The sequence below is a fragment of the Camellia sinensis genome, chromosome 6, assembly GCF_055761805.1.
Source record: "Camellia sinensis isolate YWXY chromosome 6, ASM5576180v1, whole genome shotgun sequence".
Taxonomy (NCBI): Eukaryota; Viridiplantae; Streptophyta; class Magnoliopsida; order Ericales; family Theaceae; genus Camellia; species Camellia sinensis.
Genome location: NC_138966.1, coordinates 205,573,244 through 205,582,352, shown reverse-complemented (window position 1 = coordinate 205,582,352; position 9,109 = coordinate 205,573,244).

The following is a 9,109-nucleotide window of genomic DNA, read 5'->3' as shown; positions in this document are numbered from 1 at the left end:
GGTACATCCCCTATCTTCCCCTAAACCGCGGAGTACATCCCCCATCTCCTCCTCTACACATAACGTATACAAACACAATGGTTCTATATACAATCACTCAATACATACAGTTAAAGTATTCTATCAATCGTCAAATCCATGACACATTCCATTGATTAGTTTTCGTTTGCCTAATCATCATGCATTGTCTACAACAATCACGACTATCCTCCACCAATAGCCCAAAGCAGTTATTTCTATACAGAAAATAAATGCACAATGGATATTCAATCAACATTTCATTTCCTCATTCCTCACAATTAATTATCCCAATTAATTAAACAATGTAATTAGGTCAATTCCCATAATTAACATTTCAACCCTTAGGTCTCATTTTCATCAATGATTTAACATTTATTCCATTTCTCTATGCCAAACATGCATCTAGGTTTATTATGAATAAAACCACAACTTTTGTAAAATTGCACAAAAGCCCCAAAATTTTACCAAATTACCAAACCAACCCCAACATCTCAAAATACTAAAATTTAAAGACAAAATCCATAGAGAGGAGTAGGATATCCCTACCTCGAAGTTTAAGCCAAAAAGGAGATGAAGACTCAAAGATCAACGTGCTCCAAATCCAAACTTTTTCAGATTAAAACAAAGCTCTCAACGCCCTCTATCTTTTTAACAAAGGCCCTAGGCTAGATTCACACTCTAGGGAGATCAATTCTTAGAGAGAGTGTAAGTTTAGAGAGAGAGTGTCTCGGATCAAGGGTTTGAAAGAAAAATAAAGTGAAAAAGTGATGTTCAAAAACGCTACTGTCCGCTGATATAAAACACGCTCGCTCGAGCGAAAACTTGGTCGCTCGAGCGACCAGACACAGAAAAATCTCGCTCGAGCCAAGAAGCTCTCGCTCGAGCCAAAAACTCAAAAGTGCGCTCGAGCGAAAGAATGCTCGCTCGAACCAACAACTCAAACCCTCAGGTCTGCAACCAGAAGCACGCTCGAGCGACAGACCTCTTGCTCGAGCGAAGAACAAACCAGACCGCTCGAGCCAAGAAAAGCTCGCTCGAGCCAAGAAATGCAACTCTCAGGTCCAGAACCAGACGCAATCGCTCGCTCGAGCGAAGCCACTCTGGCTCGATCCACCAGACACAAACTCAAATCTCGCTCGAGCGACCAACTCCTCGCTCGAGCGAAGGTCCAAAAATCTGGGCAGCAACACTAGGCTCCCAAACACAACCAACCTGAAACAAACCTGCCCAACACATCCTATAACTCAGTATACAAAGTAAAAAGGATGCAAACAAGATAATAAACAACTACCAACATCTACGGACACATGTCAGGATCACTGTACAACAAGAGTAAACCCGGGATCGCTATATCTTTCCTCTTATTTATTTGGAATTCACCTAAGGGTGGTTTGTGAGACCATTCGTGTCTCGTTTGGAAACTTTTTGATTGATAGTGGAGTCGGATTTTGATCACGTAGACATACCTCTCATTAAGGGAACCACGTAAAATTCTTGTGTTGCTATTGATTTAATTTTTCCGCATTAGTTTTTATTCTCATTAATTAATTTACTTGTGGGAAATCATTGATTTTCCCTGACATTAGTTGCATATCCTGGTTCGCTTTAGCAATAGTATGACTCACTAACATTGTTAAACTCGAGTGCATAAAACAAGTCTTATCTCCTTCATTAGTTTCAGAAAAATCTCTTCTAGTTATAATGCATTTCTTCTATGTTTGTTTGGGTTGTGGTGTGGTACTTCTTTAGTATTTTGCTTCCCTTTTATTATTTGATTTTAGAAAACAATTGGACAGAGAACCTCTTCCGCATGAACATTCATTATTTTTTATGAATTTTCTTTCAGTTGCATTTTAAATATGATATGTGATCTTTCCTTGTTCTCTTTGGGTCATTTTAAGAATCTCATATGTTATTTCACTTGACTCACCATTAAACAAAAAATTTCTGATGTCAGAGGAATTTGAGTGAGTAGAGAAGAAAAAAAGAAAAGAAAAAAGAACTGATAGAATTTATGGAATACACTTCAAATTGTCTTCGCTTCTCATTTCTTCTTAACTTAATGAAGCAACATGAACAGATTTATCTTGGGCACTGTAATAACCCGACCCTCGTCTATGATTCTGGTATACTTTCAGTTCCCTTATTCTGTATATTTATATGCTTATTGTGAAATTCCATGTGGAATTACGGTTAAGTAAGTAAATCCCATGTTTAAAGATGTCTATCTGATGAACAAGAAAAGTATCTGTTACATGTAGAATGTTTGAAGCAGAAATTGGAAGCCTTAACGGCTTAATTATCTAAAATTGATTATATATCTGTGATCAACATAATTTTTAAGTAATATTAAGCATGTTTACGAAATTTCAATTTTGGAATGATTAAACGATTAAATTTTGTCTTATATGTCATTATTTGTAAATATATACACCCAAATCTCTTGAGCTTTGATAAAAAACGTGAGGCATCTTTTGGAGAGAATAAGGGTTGAAAAGAAAAGAAAAGGAGAACAAAGACAAGGTTCAACAAGGAAGGAAATTGAGGTTAAATTAGGAGATCAAGCTTAAGGTATGTTAAATTTAGTATATATGAGAATTATCCTTTCAATTGTGAAGAAGAGTTGTTTATGATTTATGTTTGATGATCTAGGGTTGTAATGGACAATTGTTCATGATTTATGTTTGATTGAAGAGGGTGTTCTCATCATTTGGTTGTTTTACAACCTAATTTAAGTGTGCTATGGAAATTATACTTCAATCATTGGTTTTATGCCAACCCTATGAACTTATGTTTATGTCATGTGTTATGTTTTATGAACATGAGGAATTTGAATCCAAGGATGGAATTTTGAAAGGTTGTGATTTGATTAAGCTTCTAAGCATGTTATCTTGTGATACTCAAGTTTGAAGTCATGTATTGGTAATGTTAGATTAAGGTATTGCATAAGTTTAATCTTGGTTTGCATGATGTTTTAATAAACTTGAGGAACTTGAATTAAAGATAAACTTTAGAAGGTTTGTAACTTGTATAAGCTTCAACCCATGTGTATTTTATGATGTTCAAGTTATAAATTGTATTATAGTGAAGTTAGGTTCATGTATTGCCTTAAATTCATCTTGGGTTGCATGAGAAATGAAGTGGCGAGGCTTGATTTTGAGTTGAAACCGAGCTGCCCCAAAACAGGGCCACGGGTGCTCGAGTGGAGGCCACGGGCGCTCGAGTGGAGGAAGAAGAAAAATCTGCAATAGCATACTATCTACGGGCTGAAAACATGGTCTGCTTAGTTTCACGTGCTTGACTCGCTGGTATTTTTAGAATATTTTTCTAATGATTTAAGAGGATTGTAACTTCATGCAAAGTGTAATGATTCAGGAAATGATTTAAGAAAGGAAAGGTAACTCATGTGCAAGTTTTGTGTGTGTGCAGGACACACTTCGGGAGGAAATAACACGTCATCTCAACACTGTCAGTAGTAGTACAGTAGTCGTATGGTCAATTATCGATAAGGATTCTTATTGTTAACATTTTGTTCCCTCCAAGTAATGATGTTATCAATATATTAATTGGAACTAAAGGCATTAATGCGTAGTACATTTTATTTACTGTTGCCAAAGAATACTAATGTTCTTTGCAAGATGTAGTGATTCGTGACGAACCAAGGGAACGTATAAGCACTATGGAACCATGGTATTCACGTGTCTCCAATTTCATTTAATCTAATGAAAATGTGCTTACTTTTCGTTACTATTTATCAAGAATGTCCTGTTAAATTTACGTTAATTATGTCAACTCATGGGAATGATGTAACGGTTACCATTAGGACTCTGTTAATTACAAGGCAAGACAACTATGTCAACATATATGAACGATTAAACAAAGGTGTATGCTACTGGTTAATAGAACACGTGAATTAAGTCATTTACCCAAAAGAATTTATGTTCATTCTTGAAAAACAGATTCTGAGTAAATATATGAGTAGCTATGTGTATCATATGAATTTGAAATTATTTTGCTGTGTTGCTTATAAATTGGAAGTCATTCAGAATCCACGACATAAGTGCAAAGTTTAGCATTATTGTGTGACCCTCATGAGAATGTGAACTAGTCTCTCATTGTTAAGCGTACGATAATGACATGATACAACAAGAAATTCTCTAGTTATGCTATGTTACGTTTGAATTAATGAACGATTGTCCATATATGTAAGGTATTCATGATATCCTTAGCACATGGCCCTTACCCGGGGGTAATAATACCGTGGTTCAAGTATGTTACAAGTTCAAGTATGTTTCAGGTATGTTACAAGTTCAAGTATGTTTCAGGTATGTTTCAAGTATATGTTACAAGTTTAAGTATGCTACAAGGTCAAACATGTTTCAAGGGCCTTAGTGCCATATGTTTCAAGGGCCTCGTGCCACATGTTTCATGTCACGCCCCAAACCCGCCCCTATAAGTTTGGGCATGACCACTTCAGAAACGGACACTTAACCTGTTTTATATCTATATATATGGGGCCTGAACGGAAGCACTAAATATTAAAATTTGACACTGAAAACAAACTCCATCGAGCTACTACTATCATGCCAGGATCACAAACTTTTAACAAACAAATAAAATCTAAAACATACACCTGAACATCGGTTATATACATACATATGTACAGACCCAGCCCTATTATTGGGCATATACAAAAACATGAGAGCTATATACATCACTCTTAGATAGACATTCAAAAAGCAAGCCAACATCTTATCAGCTTAACAAAATCAATGACTGTGTATAGTGCCTGGACACACGAAGGTTGACAAAAGAAGGCAGCGTCATGGCTAGGACTGACCATCTGATTGGTGACCTACAGAAACAGACATAACAGAGAGTGAGCCGGACTCAGTGAATAGTAATACATAAATAAAACGATGCTTAACTTGAAACATAACACAGGGCAATGCATATAAAGATGTAGAGTTCACATAGTTAGTCTGATTCTGTGCTAAGTACAAAACGGCCTTAGGTTCAATCTTGCAACATAAACATGGTGGCTATAAGCCCTTGAAACATGGTGGCACGAGGCCCTTGAAACATGGTGGCTATAAGCCCTTGAAACATGTGGCATAAAGCCCTTATAACATATGGCACTAAGGCCCTTGAAAAGTTGGCATGAAGCCCTTGAAAAGTTGGCATTAAGCCCTTGAAAAGTTGGCATGAAGCCCTTGAAACAAAGAACTTGTAACATCCTTGAACTTGTAACAGACTTAAACTTGTAACATACATAAACTTGTAACATACATAAGCTTGTAACAACATAAACTTGTAACATACACTTGAAACATACCTAAATATACTTAAACTTGTAACATACTGGAAACATGCCTAAAACATACTTGAACATCATTCATTAATTCGAACGGAACATATCATAACTAGAGCATTTCTTGTTGTATCATGTCATTATCGTACGCTTAACAATGAGAGACTAATTCACATTCTCATGAGGGTCACACAATGATTCTAAACTTTGCACTTATAACGTAGATTCTGAATAACTTCCAATTTATAAGCATCATAGCAAAATAACTTCAATTCATATGGATGCACATAACTACTCTTATATTTACTCAGAATCCATCATTCAAGAATGAACATAAGTTCTTTTGGGTAAATGACTTACTTTGCGTGCTCTATTAATCAATAGCATACACCTTTGTTTAATCATTCTTATATGTTAACATAGTTGCCTTGCCTTGTAATTAACAGAGTCCTAATGGTAACCGTTACATCATTCCCATGATTTGACATAATTAACGTAAAGTTGACAGGACATTCCTGATAATTAGTAACGAAAAGTAAGCACATTTTCATTAGATTACAGATGACTTTATCGGTTTCACAATTTCACAGTTCGGCCCTTGGCCTGAGTGGTTCTCACATTCACAATAGCCTTTGGGTTTCATAGAGTCACAACTTATCACATCGGCCTTTGGCCCTTTGGATTCACAAGTTCACAAGTTTGGCCCTTGGCCTCATAGCTTCATAAGTCACAAGTCGGCCCTTGGCCACATAGGTTTGATCTTCACAAATGGCCCTTGGTCACATAACTTCATATTTCACAAATGGCCCTTGGCCACATAGATTCATAATTCACAAATGGCCCTTGGCCACATAACTTCATATTTCACAAATATTCATAATTTCACAAATCTTTTGATGTTCCCATAATTTCACAATGTTTCTCACATAGCATACATAACTTCACAACTTCTTTGATGTTTCCATGAGTTCACAATGTTTCTCACATAGCATACATAGCATACATGTCAACATAATTCTTACGACGAAGATCATAACGTCAATAATAATAATTATTAACAGTTAAAGGTACATCGAAGTACTACTACTCACAGCGTTCAGGTGCTTGGTCCGCCCCTGTAGCTGACCCTACACAATTCACGTAATTCAAACATCATTTATCATAGTACATCACCATTCAAGTCAGCATTATTCAACACAACATAACTTCAACAAAAGTCAACATTTAGTTCATCAACACCATTTGTAATTTAACATAATTCGAAATAAATCCTTGAATCCCATTTCAACATTCCAAAACCAAGTTCATATCATTCTTACCATTAATAGATTATTTCCCCAATTTTCCCTTCACATGCTAGCATGAATTCCAATATTCATAACAAAGTTCATTCGCAAATTTTAAACATAATTTTCAAACATTTCCAAATTCTAATTAAACTTGAACACATATAATTCAATACCTCAATTTCATTATTCTACTTTCAATTTGGGCCAAATCATTGGGTATCATCATTAATCAACCTAGGGTTTCAAGAAAAATGAGGATTTTTAACAAAAATTCACACTTCTTAAATCACCACTTTTAATTCCAATTTTCCCAATGATTCTATATCTAGGATTCACAATTCATCATTTTAACCCACCAATTTAACTTCCAACGTCTCAAACTCTAAATCCCCAAATCTCATAATATGCCCTAGATGACAAAAATGAAGATTTTTGCATTAATATAATGAAGTTACCATAAATCTATCCATAGATGTAAGTATTGAGGAGATCTAGAACCCCTACCTCGAAGAACAAACAAAGGAGCGAGCTTGGATGAGATTCCACCTCAATTTCGAAATTCAATCGGTTGGAAATGTTGACCCTTTCTTGTTCTCCATCCTTGATACAAGATCCATGGAGGATTTGTTGATAAAAGTGGAGGAAATCAAGGTTTTGGAAGCTAGGGTTTCGGACATGGAAGAGGGGATAAGAAGAGAGGAAAAGAAATTGCAAGAAATGGTCCAAAAATCCCGTTTTTAGAGCTGCTGTCCCGCACAGACCGCGCGTGCGGCGCTATTCCCCGCACGTGCGGCTCCAGATGTGAAAACTTCAAACGGGTATAACTTTCTCATCAGGACTCCATTCTAGGTCGTTCTTGTGTCCAAATCGAAGCCCCGGAAATAAGATTTCCAATGGTTCTAACCTCACATTCAAATTCCAAGTGTGGAAAAAGAAAAGGACAAATGAATGACGGCTGATCGTAGGTTAACTATTCGAATTAAATTCGTTGGTCCAATCTTACTTTACCATCATACCACCACCTCAAACAATACCCCAAAATAAGGTAAGAACATTCCAAATACACTATTAAGAATGTCAAAAATGAGCCCATGCTCGAGCGGAGGGTAAAACAATTTCAAGCCGATACAATAAAGGTCGCCATAACTCAGCAGATAATTCTTTAATTCCGATAGATATAGTTGAATTAAAACACATTAACCCCTAATTAAATAAGGATGACTTTCTATACGCTTTTTGGGGTCATTACATTTCAAGGGCCTCGTGCCATATGTTTCAAGGGCCTCGTGCCATCATGTTTCAAGGGCTTATAGCCACATGTTTATGTTACAGGATTGGGCCTAAGGCCATTATGAACTTAACACAGAATCAGACTAATGTATCGATATGTAATATGTTTCGAGTTAAGTGTCGTTTTATTTATGTATTACTATTCACTGAGCCCAGCTCACTCTCTATTATGTCTGTTTCTGTAGGTCATCAATCGGGAGGTCAGTCCTAGCCTTGACGCCGCTTTCTTTTGTCAACCTTTACATGTCCAGGCACCATACCAGGCCATTTATTTTTGTGAAACTGCTAAGATGTGGGTTTACTTTTTGAATGCCATCTAAGGTTGTTGTACATAACTTTCATGTTCTTTTTGTTTATGCCCAATTTCGGGCTGGGACTGTAAATGTGTGTGTTTGTAACCAATGCCCAGGGATATAGTTTTAAACTTTATCCGCCTTTGATGATGAATGTGATGTATGAGATCCTGGTATATTAGAAATAGCTCAATGGAGTATGCTTGCATCTATGTTATGTTTGTATTTTTATGCTTCCGATAATGCCCCGTAGGTTTGTATACCAGGTTACATGTCCATTTATGAATAGGTCATGCCCAAACTTTTAGGGGCAGGTTGGGGCGTGACAGGCACCCTTAATTTCCTAACGCTGTGTTTGGTTGGGAGACTTGGGAAGAGATTTAGAAAGGGAAAAGGAAAAGGTAGGTGAAATATGAATAAAATACACCTACATTTCACCTAGTTTCACAAACATTTCCCTTTCCCTTTCCAAATCCCTTCCCAAATCCCCCAACCAAACACAACGTAACTGAAGATGATCAATATTATTCTTATAATCTTACAATTTCGTATCGTGTTCTTTTTTACTGGATTTATTATGAAGATGCATGAGAAATGATCCATAGTATAAGGTCTCAATTCCCTTCATCTAGGTTTATTAACTGCATGGAAAATGATCCATTGTAGTAGACTCAGCGATAAAATTCATTGCCACTGTTGTCCCAAACTATTTGTTGCTTGTGTTTCCTAACTTAAGAACACACAATTTTTGACAAGATATCTTATTTAATTATTGTTAAATAATAGTATTTCATATAGACAGTGTACTTGAAAATAGAAAGATATCACAGCACATAACAAATATTAGGATCATAAAATTTGGACCTATGTTACCTGGAATGCAGATCATTTCAGTATGTGGAACG